Source organism: Typopeltis vanoorti, chromosome 22, assembly GCF_054136105.1.
Source record: "Typopeltis vanoorti isolate ZY-2024b chromosome 22, IOZ_Tvanoo_1.0, whole genome shotgun sequence".
Classification (NCBI taxonomy): Eukaryota; Metazoa; Arthropoda; class Arachnida; order Uropygi; family Thelyphonidae; genus Typopeltis; species Typopeltis vanoorti.
This window is the reverse complement of record NC_143570.1, coordinates 38,885,659-38,900,936: the sequence shown is the minus strand read 5'-3', so window position 1 is coordinate 38,900,936 and position 15,278 is coordinate 38,885,659. Positions and strand designations below refer to the sequence as shown.

General features: G+C 35.3%; 2 protein-coding genes across 9 annotated transcripts in view; one reads left to right on the top strand and one right to left on the bottom strand.

The window, feature by feature from the left end:
- The window catches only part of LOC150094337 (neuropeptide CCHamide-1 receptor-like), a 262,883-nt gene that overhangs the window by 35,522 nt on the left and 212,083 nt on the right, over nucleotides 1–15,278 (top strand). The window lies entirely within an intron of this gene.
- Nucleotides 1–15,278, bottom strand: part of LOC150094339 (four and a half LIM domains protein 2-like) — a 235,278-nt gene that overhangs the window by 167,263 nt on the left and 52,737 nt on the right. The window lies entirely within an intron of this gene.

Here is a 15,278-nt window from a genome sequence, read left to right as displayed (position 1 = left end):
TTTGTAAATAACTTACTAATGTTTTGTTCCATTCGTCTGGGATTTTTTCCTCTGCTTTAAACAAAGTGATGGAGTCCCGCCAGTTAATCAGCAATTGACTTTACTCCCCATTTCAACAATTCTACTTGCATCTCATCTTCTCCTGAGACCTGTTTTCAAACCAGCCTCAACTTATTCTCTCATAACTTTGCGCACGTAAAATTCACAACTCTTCTTGATGTTTATTTTCCCTAAATTTCTTTCTTAGTCACTTAAGTTCTTCATAACCATTCTTTCTCTTCAGAGCAACAGTTTTGTTTATCGTATTGCCAAATATCTTTTCATAACTTAAATTTTTTATTATTTTTAAGAGTTTCTTTTATTTTTATAGTATTAGAAGATCTATAATCCTATTCCTAAGTTATTTTCTTTCGTGTTTTGTATTAATTATAATTTTAGATCTCGCTCCTCTATAACCACTTCTATATGGATTGTTTGAAACCGTTAATCTTTTAAATGTCTTATTTGTTATTATAAAATATTTTCTTAAAGTGTATGACATCTATTTCATTAATGGTCACCACGTCATATTTCTTTATTGCAAACTCCATTATCTATTAATTACAATAACGCTACTACTAATAACAGCAGCTATATCGTATTCGTTTTGCCACAAAAAAGATAGTACGCAAGATAAAAATACCTTCTCGCAATTTTCTTATTGATACCCTAAATTTGTTTTCTCCAAATCGGATTTGGGGGTATCACGCTCTAACATGATAAAGTTTTTAACCAAAAGAAAATATGTACCTTTATAATTCTTACTGTTACCGCGTATACTCAGTAGGCCCTGTTAACTTTTTTTTCCAATAACAGGTTACAGTAGCAGTCATAGTGAGGACATGTGAGAAATGTCTTGCCGGAGTTCTTCCACATGAATTTTCATGAAACTAGTTGAATAGTCAATACATTAGTCTCAAGTCACGTGGAAGAATACTAGCAAAATGTTTCTGACATTTGTGTTTATTATACTGTACAGCAACGCCACGAAAGTTATAAGCGTTGATTATTCTAAGTTGGAAGAATAGCATTTTTTCTGGAATAAAATTGATGATTTTATTAAAGCCGAATTTATTTAATTTCGGTTTTTCCGATAAATTAAACTTTTAACATAAATAATGAATAACAAAGTATACAAAAATTGCAGCTTGATTTTTCAAAAAGAAATATTTTTAATTTTAACTTTTTAATTTGTTATATTAAAACGAAGCAACGAGTGATCAACTAAACGCTGGCGGTTTATTATTTTCCTTCAACAGGATATTTGGAAAACAGTTCAAAATCCTTTTCTGTATGAAGCAAACCTGTTCTGTCCTTTATAGATTTAATTTTCATTGATAATATGTAAAATCACGCTTATCAATACGGAAAGATGAACAAATGTTTGCATACATCCGAAAGATATAACTAAATCTGTTGATGATAACAGGTTCATAAGTGAACAGGTTCACTTATGAACCTGTTATGATTTCCGTATCCGTTTTTCTAAATAAAAAAAAAAACTTTATGAAATGAGAAATTTCCAATTAGCGCATCACTTAATAATCGCATTGAAAAACAGAAATAAAAGCGGTTGATATAAACGTAAAGATTTATTACGTAACGATTATGCATGGCTTTAGATATAATAATCCGCTTATGGAAACACAATTACGTAGCAGAGCACTGCATGATTTGAGGGGGAAAAAATAATTGTTAAATTGTGTAGATATTTTCATGAAATGGTTAAAACTTATAATTGAGGACCTGGCAACATAAGTGTCTCCTGCCTGCATTTTTCAAAGAACAATGCACCTGAATTCCTGGCACGTTTCTGTAAATGAATAGGCCATACAAATGGACAAGTTCCAACAGATTTAGGGCATGCTCACAGCACATTTTTCTATCATGGCTTGTTGACAGTTCAGATCATGAAGCGAGATACTTTTCCATCCGATTCAAATAACTCAATTTTGATGGAAGCAAAGCAGCAGCGAAGATGTGTCAGATCAGCTGATAGCTTTGGCTGAGCTACCGATCGTTTTTATAGGCGAAAGATTTGCAACTAGGACATCCTATTTTCAAGTTATCTTGTTTAGTGGGCTAATAATGTAAACAGAATCCAATGAGGCTTGCTTTACGAATATTGCATCGATTTTGGTTCAGTGCAGCTATGGTAACTGTGCATAAAGGAAGAACCGTAAATCTTAAAAGGGATCAAATGCAGAACAGTAAACATTCCACTTGTAGGTTTTATTTAAAACCTTTGAGAAATTCTTTATAGTCAGCTAACTTGCGAACAAAATAATTTTTCTTTGTTGCTTTGTAATGAACTGAGATTCAATTCCTGAAAGCGGTTCATAAATAATACTTATAATACTTATTTCTAGACTTGTCTCGAATCTGTTTACTTTTATTGTTGATTGTAATATTCTTTCCCCTTTAATATTTTACTCTAAACTTCTCATGATTAATAAGCGTCATTAATATTATCCTTGGAAATCCACTTATAAATCTGATATTACCAGTGAACGCTTAGTTAATTATATTTCAATATAATAGTTCCAGTAGCTGTTATATTTGTTTTATTAGTTCGGGATTATTAGAGCAAATATGCAAAATTAAACAATAGCGAGTACTTTTATGAAAGACTGAAGTATGTGCCGCTAACGATTTCGTCAATTTCAGTTCTTCAATTTCCGAAAAGTGGTAACGTTTTGGTTGGGAAGACCTAGGTTCGAAACCCGTCTAGGTTTAGGCAACTTTCTTTTATAATGGTCTAGTTCTATTTTTTAAAAAAAAAAATGAACTAAGACTATTCCGATGTAAATTGGTACGCATTTTAGATAACCTTGAATAGCTTATGGGTAAATCCATGAAGCATTCGGAGAATTACAATTTATTGTATTTTTTCTCCTCATATTCAGTAAAAGTATTTCATTTTTGCAATGTATATGTCATATTGATTCGAATTACTACGTGCAACTTGGATGAATTATATCAAGTTATAAAGAAACTTATCTTGAACCTGTAAAGACATCATTTCTGCATATATTTAGTGCTTTGCGGGAAATCGACAGCTACTGCCAACATAAAACGTACCTCGAATATATTTCGTGGGTTACACGTACATCGAAGTAATTCGCGAGTTTAACCTGATTTAATCAAGTCTCCAGGGAGAACCCCTGTGTTAATTATTATTGTTCTTATTCAGAGTTTTACTATCATCAATGATGTCGAGTCTTATTTGGTTAATGGTTAACAATAGACAAATTAGGATCACAAACGTATTTACAGAATTTTTTCTTTGCTCGTATGTGGAGAGGAATTAAAAAATAATCAGCCTTGAAAAGAGTGTTGGCTGATAAGATAATTTATGTAAACAAGGAACGAGGGGAGACAGTCAGTCATCAACTCGTGATTGTTTTAGTTTTCTCCTGATAACAGAAAGCCTTTCATCCAAATCGCATGGTTAAACTATCTAAATATTTGCGCCGGTATTACGTAAACAAAAGCTAAACTCATGGACTTGAATGTTTTAATAAGTAAATTTGGTTTAGTTAAATCAGTAAATCTTCAAAAAATATTAAGGACAAACTTATTTGTTTAGAACATCATTCTTCTTTCTTTCGCTGGAAGCTGAGAATAGAACTTAAGCAAGTCGGCAGAAAGTAATTTTCTGAGGCGTGTCTTTATTTTCTTTACCAACTACGCCCTATAGGAGAAAAGACTTTAACTATCCCAACCAAAATAATACTCTTTAGTTACCGAAAATAACGGTTGTCTTGGTAACGGCTAGAATAAACGTGCACATGATACAAGGATGAATATTTTATCAAAAGACAAGCACAACTTAAAGGGATTTGAACCTTTCGCTCACGTATAACTGGCAATTTATCATCAACCAATTATGGTTGGAATAATACTGACAAAACATTAGAGAAGGAATATCTGAGGTTTTTATCTTCTTTATCGGAGATCAACATATAAGAATTATTTAACTGCGAAATAATAAAATCTTATATTGAAATGAAAAACATTTTTGTAGTGTGATATTTTTGCTTGTAGACTTAAACACCACAAAATATAAAATGGGATGCGATCCAAAAGTCTTCACGGAGCAAGCTATTTTAGAAACTTATATCTAACTGCAGGTGAATTTAATACGGGATGATTTCGCAGCCATTGGCCACGTATATCTTACTTGACACCTTCTTCTCAACTCGGAAATGGCCATAAAATTATATTTTCCCCTTTTATGTTTTCTGGCACGCTCGTTAGCCGTGTTCTTGTTAACATGCCGAGAAAGTCGTAAAAGCCCAATTACTGCGAGAAACGGTGATGTCACTGCAATAGGATATAACAAGGCGACGCATCTCCCGACTTCGGTGTGGTAAAAGTGTGAAGTTTACGTGTCACGTGATTTGGAGAGGATAATTTTGTACGAGTCGGTGTTAAACTCTTTCCAAATGAAGAAGACAACATTAAATCGGTGATAAAAGAAGATTTTGCTGACAGGTTTATTCCTCATCTCTTGGCTCGTGTCGACAAACTACAAATGACAAATTGCTAATTGGACGTAACTGCATAAGATTCCAGTTCGGTTGTGACTGGCCGTTGTGCTCCGAAAAGCATCTTCTAGGTAAATCGGATCTTCAGCCATAAATCACTGATGATCGTTAGTTCGATACTGAAAGAATCGCTCTCCCCCATCCCATTAACACATAAGTGATGATTGATTCATCTCTTAGTTTAATAGTGATGCTATTTTAGAATACATGTTTCTTTGACCTTAGCAGAACTCTGATAATGTAGTAGAACAAACACGCTACACTTGAAATAGGTTATGTTCTTCGAGTAACATTATGAGATTAATGCTTGGTGTTATTTTATCTCTAGTTCTCATTAGCCAAACCCTAGGGTCTTTTTTCTATTATTCTGTGTACAAAATGGCTCTAGTGAAATTAATCAAAGTAGATGAATGTTAGGTTATGTGATTACAACTCGACCCTTTTGGATACTTCCCTCTTTAATTCCTTGAAAGACTACTTTCAGTCAGACAACGCATATTTGACTCATCATGAGTCAAAATATTATGACCTTCTGCCTAATCGCGTGTTAGGCTCTCTTTTGAGATATAATCGCTTGCGTCTGTCTTGGCATCGACTCCACTAGAACAGAGGTGTCCTGCTAGTCAGGACTAACTAGACATAGCGTTCTGGACGTCAGCAATCCGCCGGTGCAGTGTCGTGTAGAATGGTAAGAGGACCCAGTGATGTTCATGGAAACGATCCTCATAAAAGCATATCCACAATTATGCATCCTGGTTAACTGCAAACAGGCTGGGTCATAAATATATTTACATACTCATTACTCATGAGTATGTAAATATAGGTTTCACTTGTGATGTAATTTTCCCAAAATATATTCTTTAATTTATTATTTAATTTCATAATCATTTAGTATTGGACTACCTTGTTGGATGTTTCTTATTGCAGTTTTTCAAACATTTTAGGTACAACATTCTATGACACTTGTCCTAGTTTCTGCATACACCATCTAGAATAAATTTCTATTTCCGACTTCTTAAGGGTACTTATTATTAAGTACATTGCTCTTGAAATGTTAAAGCAGCAGCAATTGATTAAGAATCTTACTATTTGACGTATCATTAGTATTCGCCTGTCAAAAAGAAACTAAGCAGTTTAAGTGTTGCGAATACACGTGTCTGGGTCAATCTACAGGTCAGCACACTAGTCTGTCGTATATTATCGTAATGCTTGCGTTTAGTGTTCCTTTCTTGGCATCAAGATGAATCCGCTACACGACAAAATCTGGAAGAGATCCAAGTACTGACGTATTCAACTTTAATAAATAACGTGCTCGCTTCTTGGGTCGAAACAGTATAAATGACCCCCACAGATCATTAACCTCGACTATTAAAATGCTGTTCTTGGAGTAGGGGGGAAAGTTCACTGCCTAACAATGATTAATGAAACATTTGCCGAGCCCATTCGCATGTGTTTTGGCTAACTACAACAGCTTCCATTTGTCGGTTCTGTGCGATGTTTTTATGAATACTTTTCAAGTTAGAGAACTGTCGTGTATGTGTGAGCGTATACAGTATCGGTATTTTTATCTGGATATTTTTCGGTGTAAATAATTCCTCCCACGTTACTGGAAATCGTTGTTCATTTTAGCGCTTCTAAGTACAAAAAAATGAACAAGAGTATATATTGCAGTAAGGTATATTGCATGCATTTACTTACGAGAATTAAAAGAAATCTTAGAATTTTTTTACATATCTCATTTTATGATCCTTTTTTATTGTTTCTTTTAAACCAGATAAATATAAAGTGTCCACTTTTAATGAGACCAGATCACTCACAATAGTGACCTCTATTTTATTAAAATATGTATACCTTTTAGGTGTGAGATTTCAGACCCCTACCCCGCTTATTTGTGAGTCTGAACTGGCCTGCGAAAAAGTTCCATGTTTAGTCTTTAGAACAGGATTAAGTGAAAAATAAATAAATTAAAAAATAATATAAAATATATAAACTTTAATGCAGAACTATTAAAGAAAGCTTTTAAGCCACTCTCGTGGGTGGAAGTCACATTAAATATTTAAGCAATGTGTTATGCAATTAATTATTGGTCAGGACCTATTCATAACACCGTATCGTTGCTATAAATTCGCCTAAAATTGTTGGTCATCGCATACTTAATGTATCCGAAGATGACGAAATTGGTTTTATTTCGAGATGCCTCATAATAATTGACTTGAAGGAAGAATGTAACTAACTCAGCAATAGCAGAATTTTTAAACAGCCATAGTAGATTGTTTATGTCGAATTACGCGAAGAGAATTATGTAAAGTGACCTTTAACGATTAAATTTTTGAGAATATTTTCAGTCGTATTTAGAGCTTGTAGATAATACTGATTGGATTAATGGATATGAAATATTGCTGTCAAAAATATTAATCTTGTTACGTCACTGTACTGTAAGTGTATCGTTGTTAATATTATTTCAGTATTGCATCAGGCAACACGAAGAGGGCTGTCAATGAACCTGAAGATTCTCACTAGAAAAACGAAACATGGTATAACATTTTGTACAGAGAAACAGTGCTGTGATGTATCTCTAAAAATTCGTGACAAAGACAAAACAAATCCCGCGTATAATTATTAGTCATTTCAAAGCAGTCGAAAAACAATGCTAAGAATGAACGACTTAAAGTTCTATCAATTCTCGAACTTGGAGCTTATTGCTGCTAAAGTAATGCATGGAAATAGCTTAGTTAAAAAGCTTGAACATTCGTGCTTATCCTGAAACATAGTGAGAATAATACTCACTATGTTTCAGGATAAGGAATAATTCTAGAAACTGCTCTTTTCTAAATAACATCGATGTTTGCATTCACAACTTACTGATGTGTGTGAAATTCTGACAAACAAAAGTACATTACAATACTTAGATACCAGTCGCATCAAGTCTTCATATGTTGTCATTATCCACGCTTCTCCCCTATAAAATATAAGCAATAACTTGTCTTCATATAAGCACTTTCTATCCGATTTGTTTATGTGATCTAGGTAATTCTTTACAATTAGCTTGTTATACGAAATGTATCCGTTATTACTAACCCATGTGCATCAGATGTGCTGGTTTTGTAATTCGCCTGACTGTCATACGTTTAGCCTTCATCAAAGTGCAATAAAGGTAGTTCGTTCTACCACATCATCTCTTGTGATTGTTTTACAAAATGTATTAACATCCACGATGTTCATATTGTGGTAGATTCTGTACTGCATGATACTTTAGCCTTTCGTTAAGGAAAAAACATATATTATTTATTACTATTGGAGACGATATTGATTTGTGGAGACAAATTTAAGTTCCTGATGTGTATCTTCAAGGAGTATCATAGTATTCTATGACAGTACTACACTTTTAGGTTTACATTATTACTAATATCCACAATTTTTATTCAAATTAGTCTACCGTTGGTTTGTCAGTCGTCTTTCTAAAGCGCTTTTGACTGAATCAATTCACCCAGACGTTAATTTTTCTGTTGGGTCTTTTTCTACCATCTTGACATCAAATACCTGCTTTGCTAACCTTTCTTCTCGTGTTCTGTTTAAGTGACCATACCACCTGAGATGCTAACGATGTCAAATGTTGATAGGGCAGTTAATCGTAAGTGTATAATTTATTATGACTGGCGATCGCGCGCGACTGTATGCGTTTTTCCGGCCTTTGTAGAATGAGAAACCTTTTCACATCAGCTAACTAATCGCTGTCAGTTGAAAAGCCGTGGTAAAGATCATTCGAGTACTAGACTGGATTCAAATGAAGTCTTTCCAACCAGAGGGCATTGTTGAAACTGTCCGAGTTATGGAAACTCCTTAATAGTTGATTAGAAGTATAATATCTGTATAAAGAGCCAACTTTCATATTAGGTTTAATGACAGTTTCCTTCAAAATGTAGTCCATTTATACGGTAAGTGGATGTAGTTGCACCCTTGTCTTATACCTGATTATACACAGTATAATTATTAGGTTTGGAGCAGCTTTACTCTTCATGCCTGTTATGCTTTTCCTTGCTATGCAAAAAGTTGAATGTTATATCCTTATGATTTCTCAATTACTTGTCTTAAAGTGAAAATCTGATCATGACAATCACTATTTGGTTTCAACCCAGTTTGTCCTTCTCCTTCACATAATTTTCGTAGCATTTTCTGAAGTATGTGTGCGTAAATCCTACCTGGAATACTCAGTAAAAAAATTCCTCCAATTCCCAGATTTTGTTTTGGTTATTACAGATGGGAACTGTGAGAGCTCCACTCCAGTGATCTAATTCTGACCGCACCGTTTGAATTATGTACTGTAAAACTTGTTATACCTCCATATTTGAACACTTCTCCTCGAATATCATACAATCCAACTGTATTTTCAAATTTACGTTTCTAATACCCTTTTCTACCTCAAATATTATTGATTGAATTCCTGTTAAATATTTTCTACTACAGTTCTGTTATTGCTTTGCTCATTTAATAAAAAAAAGCACACTTTCAAAGAAATCACCCCAGTATCCAGAATACGTTCAGTTTTTATATCACCTGCATCATCTCTGATTCCTTTTACAGTACTTTTCTCTATTTCTAAGATTTAAAAAGTCTCTGGAAGATATTGCCATCTTTATGCTTATCTTCTATATTCTCATCAGTACTTCCATTACTTTCCTGAGGCTACTGCTGAGTTTTTGCCTAGAACATTATATATGCTTTCTTATTTTTCAGGACTACCTCTTAATCTTCATGCATCCGCTATGAAGTTCGAATTTTTATACCTTTGTAGACAACTTCACATATCTCTCCATAAGAATCAACGTTTCAACGGTATCTTCAGAGTTGGCCACTGAGTCCAAAGTTTGGGTTTTATTCAAACTCGGTGTTCTTCAAGAATATTTGTATAGTTAAATCTACAGTTGATCTGTGAAATTGTTCCTGCTTAATTTAAATAATCACATCCTATTTTAAAGTTCCCGTATGCCCTTATTCTGTATCAGCACGAAGGAGGATATCTATCAACGATAACATAGTCAATGACCTTTTTTTCTTCTTTTGGCCTCTCTGCATGCATGTTCTGAACAGAAATCCAAATACTTATTAGCTTTCTTTTTTTCTCAAAATTTCTTATGTCTGGTATTCATTGCCTACTCGGCTGCTAAGATTTGTTTACTGGATCCCAAACAAATATGGATGCGCTAGTACTTTGGGACTTAGCTGATCTAACTGCATTCTATATCGGCTTCAACTTAGAAACAAATATGATGGATGAACAGAATGCCAGCTCGTGAGTCTCCAGGTTAAACAAGGTGTCTTCTCCCCACGCTTAGGGGGAAGGCAATTGGTACATTGCAACTTGGGAATCTGAGAATATCGGAAGAGCAAAGGTGAGGAGTAAAATAAGGTGAACGAACGAAATGATAAAAGCAATTCGATATGTATTTAGGCTTACTCCAATATCTTGCGACTTTGCCATTATTTTCAGACTCCCAACACTGCTATTTCCCTCGTCCTATCTCGCTCTTTTCTTTGTTTCTTCATTTATAGTATGGTCGTTTATCCTTCATTTTGAATGTTTCCTAATATGCCTATTCTTTTCAAGCTTTTCCCGTCGTGCTTACCTCCTTTTGTTATCAGTAAAATGCTTTATTTCCTCAACTAAAAGGTTTAAACTTGAAAGTTACGGAATCTTCCCCTGAATATCGCATCTCACCGTATGCATGAATGGTTTCTCAATGTCTTTGGGAGTTGACGAATTTCGAACCCTTCATGGTAGTCTCACAAATGAATGTTAATCTGAAATGACTCAAAAATAGTTTTTGTTTGGTCCCAGAGCAGTATGTTCTGATCATCCGAAGTCTTAGGCACTAGTATAATAGCTAGTTTCCAACCTTTCTGTGGCGAGATTTATATTTAATCGCTCGTATATATTTATATCGTTATGATTTTTCTTTAATCCTATCATTCGCATTGCTGCTGCTTCTCACCAATGACTAGGCATTTGCCTTGGTTAATCTTTTCAAGTGATGATTCTCCTCCCCCCCCCCACCTTTGGTCTATATTTCTCCACTATCGTTGGTAGCTGATATCTTTATATTATATAAATTAAGCGGATATTAAATGCAACATTATTTTAAAGCCGAATACAGAAACAATAAAAGTTTCGTGCAAAAAATGACCAGAGAGCTTACGGGAATACAATGCCCCCATACTACGAGTTGCCGTAGCCGAACCCAATAGGAAAAACACGAATTCTAAAAGCTTCCGTATATTGCCTTCTATTGGTCCATTTTGATAGGTTTCACTAGTCTGACAGCTGTTTCCAACTCATTGGTTTTCGTAAGAGACTAAGCAGAAACTTAAGAGAGCAAAAACTCTTAGTGCTAGGGAACTTGAAGCGTCGGAGAGGTGCATTTTTCGTAAGCAAACTCGGTCGATGCGTAAAGTATTTACTAAAATTAAGAGCCAAAGGCTTCATTTTGGCGATGCAAAATTATATAAATCATTATTAAGTATTCGGCTTTGAAATTATGTTGGATTTAATATCCACTTAATTTATATAATTTTTCATCGCGAAACGAAGCCTTTGGCTCTTTATTTTAGTAGATATCTTTCTATCCTATTAAAATTCTCTTTACATTTCTCTCTGTATTTCCGTATTGATGTTTTCGTTGAGCTGTAAATACTCGTACCTAGCTATTCTGTGATATCCTATTTTTATATGATCAATTATGTGCATCCTTCAACTGTTCTCATAATCTCAATTCTGTTTTCTGTATTCCATTTTGGTGATTTTGTTTTTCAGTCTACATTTCTGATAATAGAGAGGAAGAAAGAGAAAGAATGTCCATTGACTACATTTTGACTAGAAGAAAACATCTTAAGGCAGTAACAAATTGTAAAGTAATCCCAACAGATCAAGTGGCGCAGCAACACCGGCTGCTGTGTGAAGACTTTAAAATAAAGCCGAAGATAAGAACCTTTGGAAGCCTTGAGAGGAAACGAATTAAGTGATTTCGCTTAAAAGAAGAGAGTGTGAGGAACCGTTTTAGGTAGAAAGTGTTAGAGAGAATTTCGGCTGGATTAGAAAGTGTACAAGACTGGTGGAGACATAATTCAAAAGTAATTCTAAGCTGTACAATTGAGGAGCTTGGTGAAACATCAGGAAAGATTAGAGAGCAGAAGGAGGGTTGGTGGTGGAATAATAATGTACAAGAAGCAGTGACGGCTAAGAGGAAGGCAAAGCAGAAGTGGGATGAGTCAAGAGTGGAAGAGAATAGAGAGGAATAGAGAGAGAAAAAGCGAGAAGCCAAGAGAGTTGTTGCACAGGCGAAGGCCATGGTATACCAAGACCTTTATGATCAATTAGAAACAAAGGAAGGACAGAGAAAGATTTATCAATTAGAAATAAAGCATCAAAGAACATACATGTGAGGCAGATCAAAGACTCTGGAGGAAGGGTATTAAGGAGGGATGTGGATATAAGAAACAGATGGAGAATATACTTTGAAGGGCTTTTGAATGAAAAAAATTCAAGGACTCAGAAAGAAGATGGGGAGCCTTATGGTGCAGAACATTAGTAGAGTGAAAGTGAAGGAAGCCATAAAGAGCATGAAGAATGGAAAATCGGTGGGCTCTGACAGGATCCCAGTGGAGGCATGGAAGGCGCTGGGGAAAGAAGGAATTGACCTGCTATGGGAGCTGTTAATAAACGTTTGTCAACAGGAACATATACCCGAGGAATGGAGGGAAAGTACACTTGTCCTCATCTACAAGAGTAAAGGGGATGCACAAGACTGTAAGAATTACACAGGAATAAAGTTGATGTCCCACACAATGAAAATCCTAGCGAGGGTTCTTGATGGAAGACCGAGGAAGGGGGTGGAGATTGCAAAAGAGCAATATGGCTTCATGCCTGGTCGATCGACGACAGATGCTATCTTTGGGGTACGACAGATAATGGAAAAGTTTCGAGAGAAGCAGCGAGAGCTACATCTGGTATTTATTGATCCGTATAATAAAGTGCCAAGGCAAGACATCTGGGGATGTCTGAGGGAGAAATATATCAGATTGGTGCAGGAGATGTATAGAAAGGTGAAGACAAGGGTTCAAACATGCCTGGGAGAGAGACAGAAAGTTTCCAGTGACAGTTGGCTTGCATCAAGGGTCAGCATTAAGTTCGTTTCTGTTTAATATTGTGATGGAGATGGTGACGGAGGGAGTGAGAGAAGACGCGCCTTAGACTATGTTTTATTCAGATGACATCTTGCTGTGTGCAGAATCAAGAGAAGTGGCAGCCAAACTTGACAGTTGGAGGAAAGTACTGGAAGAGAGAGGTATGAGACTGAGTGGAAGTAAGACCGAGTATATGTGTTGCAAAGTGGATGGCAGCCACGAGACAGATCTGAAGCTGGAAGGAAATGTCATCAAGAAGGTCGGTGACTTTACATACTTAGGTTCAACAATGAAAGAGGATGGTGAGCCTGAGAAGGAAGTGGGATTCAGGATGGAGAGAGATGGCTGGAGTGCTATGTGATAAGAGGGTGCCGATCAAATTAAAAGGCAAAATCTACAGGACAATAGTGAGACCGGCTATGACGTATGCTTTGGAAACTGTAGCCCTGAGGAAAACTAATATCAGCAGGATGGAGGTAGCGGAGATGAGAATGCTTAGGTGGATGTGCTGCGTGACCAGTAAGGATCGTCTGAGAAATGACTATGTAAGGGGAATGGTGAAAGTTACGAACTTGGGAGCAAAGATACAAGAGGCAAGGTTGAAATGGTTTGGTCATTTGATGAGGAAGAGTATGTAGGAAGAAAGGTCATGCAGATGGATGTGCATGAGAAGAAGAGGAAACGTGGACGACCAAAGCAGAGATGGAGGAGGACTTGACGATGAAGAATTTGGATGTGGCTACAGCCCAAGACAGGAAGTTGTGGAAGAGACTCACAAACAGCGACCGTACTTAAGTGGGAAAAGCTGCAGAAGAAGAATAGAGGGGAAGAAAGAGAAAGACTGTCAATTAAAATGGACAATACTTTAAAAATTTAACTTTGTTTTCTCGTCTTTTTATTTCCAATGATTTTGATAAATTTATTTATTTTCTACATCTCTCTCTCTTTCAGATACATTATTATGCAACCAAAATAATTAAACTGTCATTTGTTCTTTTATTTTATGTTTATGACTATGATTATGACTATCTTTGATTTTATATGATCTCCGCCTTTAAATGCCAGGATTTTCTCCTGAAATCTTCAGACATCATTGTTGGCTTATTTTATTTAATCTTATTCATAAACTAATGTAGGCCATATTCATCATCTACTAATATAATCTGATCATATGAATACAGTATTATATTGATAAATGAATAATATATATATATATATATATATATTGGCATAAATCAACTAAAATCTAAGTAACATGAATGTTAGGCTATCGTTGTTTCCGTAGGTTCTAGATAAAGACCATTCTTACAATCAGTTTACAATAATTTTCATCTAATTTCTTTAAACAAAGAACCTTGCGAATGCATGAACCAATGATTATTATTAGATATGTGAAGAGCCAAAGGCTTCAATTCGGCGACATATATGACTTGTTTAAGTTAAGGGATATTACATCCCATATAGTTTCTTAGCCGAATAAGAAACTCAAAGAGTTTCATGCCGAATATAGTAGAAACTATATAAAGTTCGGCGATTCCAAGCGTAAGCAAATACCTGGATACTGCAGCACTGATCCCAAAGGGTAGTGCAAGCTGGGGCAACTCGTGGTAGAAGTGGAGCAAGCTCCGATCACTATTCTTGATATTTGCCCATAATGTGAACTTAGCCCCTAGGAACTTTGTTCACATTAACCTTCTCTCATAATGTGAACAAAAAATACAGTTCCTAGGAGCTAAGTTCACATTATGGACAAATATCAAGAATAGTGATCGGAGCTTGCTCCACTTCTACCACGAGTTGCCCCACCTTGCACTACCCTTTGGGATCAGTGCTGCAGTATCCAGGTATTTGCTTACGTTTGGAATCGCCGAACTTTATATAGTTTCTACTATATTCGGCATGAAACGCTTTGAGTTTCTTATTCGGCTAAGAAACTATATGGGATGTAATATCCCTTAACTTAAACAATGATTATTATTTTTCATATATGGCAATGCTACCCACCATGTAGACGTTTAACAGATTTGTACTGTGGATGGGTTAAAGTAAACAGTGATCTACAGTTCAAACTTTGTACTTATAAAGCAATTTCAGGCTTCCAATAATGGGCTCTACCTGGACGATAAAATTCAACTTTCACCTAAAAACATTAACCAATATTCACTCGCCCATTGAGATTCGAACCTATAGGATGGGATTAAATTCAGTTTGTCTGAATGGAACAATTTCTCCATTTCCCGGAGATACAAATAATACCAGCCTTAACTGAGCCATCAAAATAAAAAGTATCACAATAATTCGGTAAGAAATTAATATTTACTGACTTTCTAGATTCGCATTTAAATTATCTTTTGCCTCGCACTTAGTTCGTAAGTAATGTCGAATTTTTAACGTTTGAATAATGAAGATAAAAGAATTCACTTAGGCATTCCATTTTCATTTAAGTGGTTAATTATTAACATAATAATACATATTTTAATCCCTGAATATTCACTTTCAAGACTTTGAGTA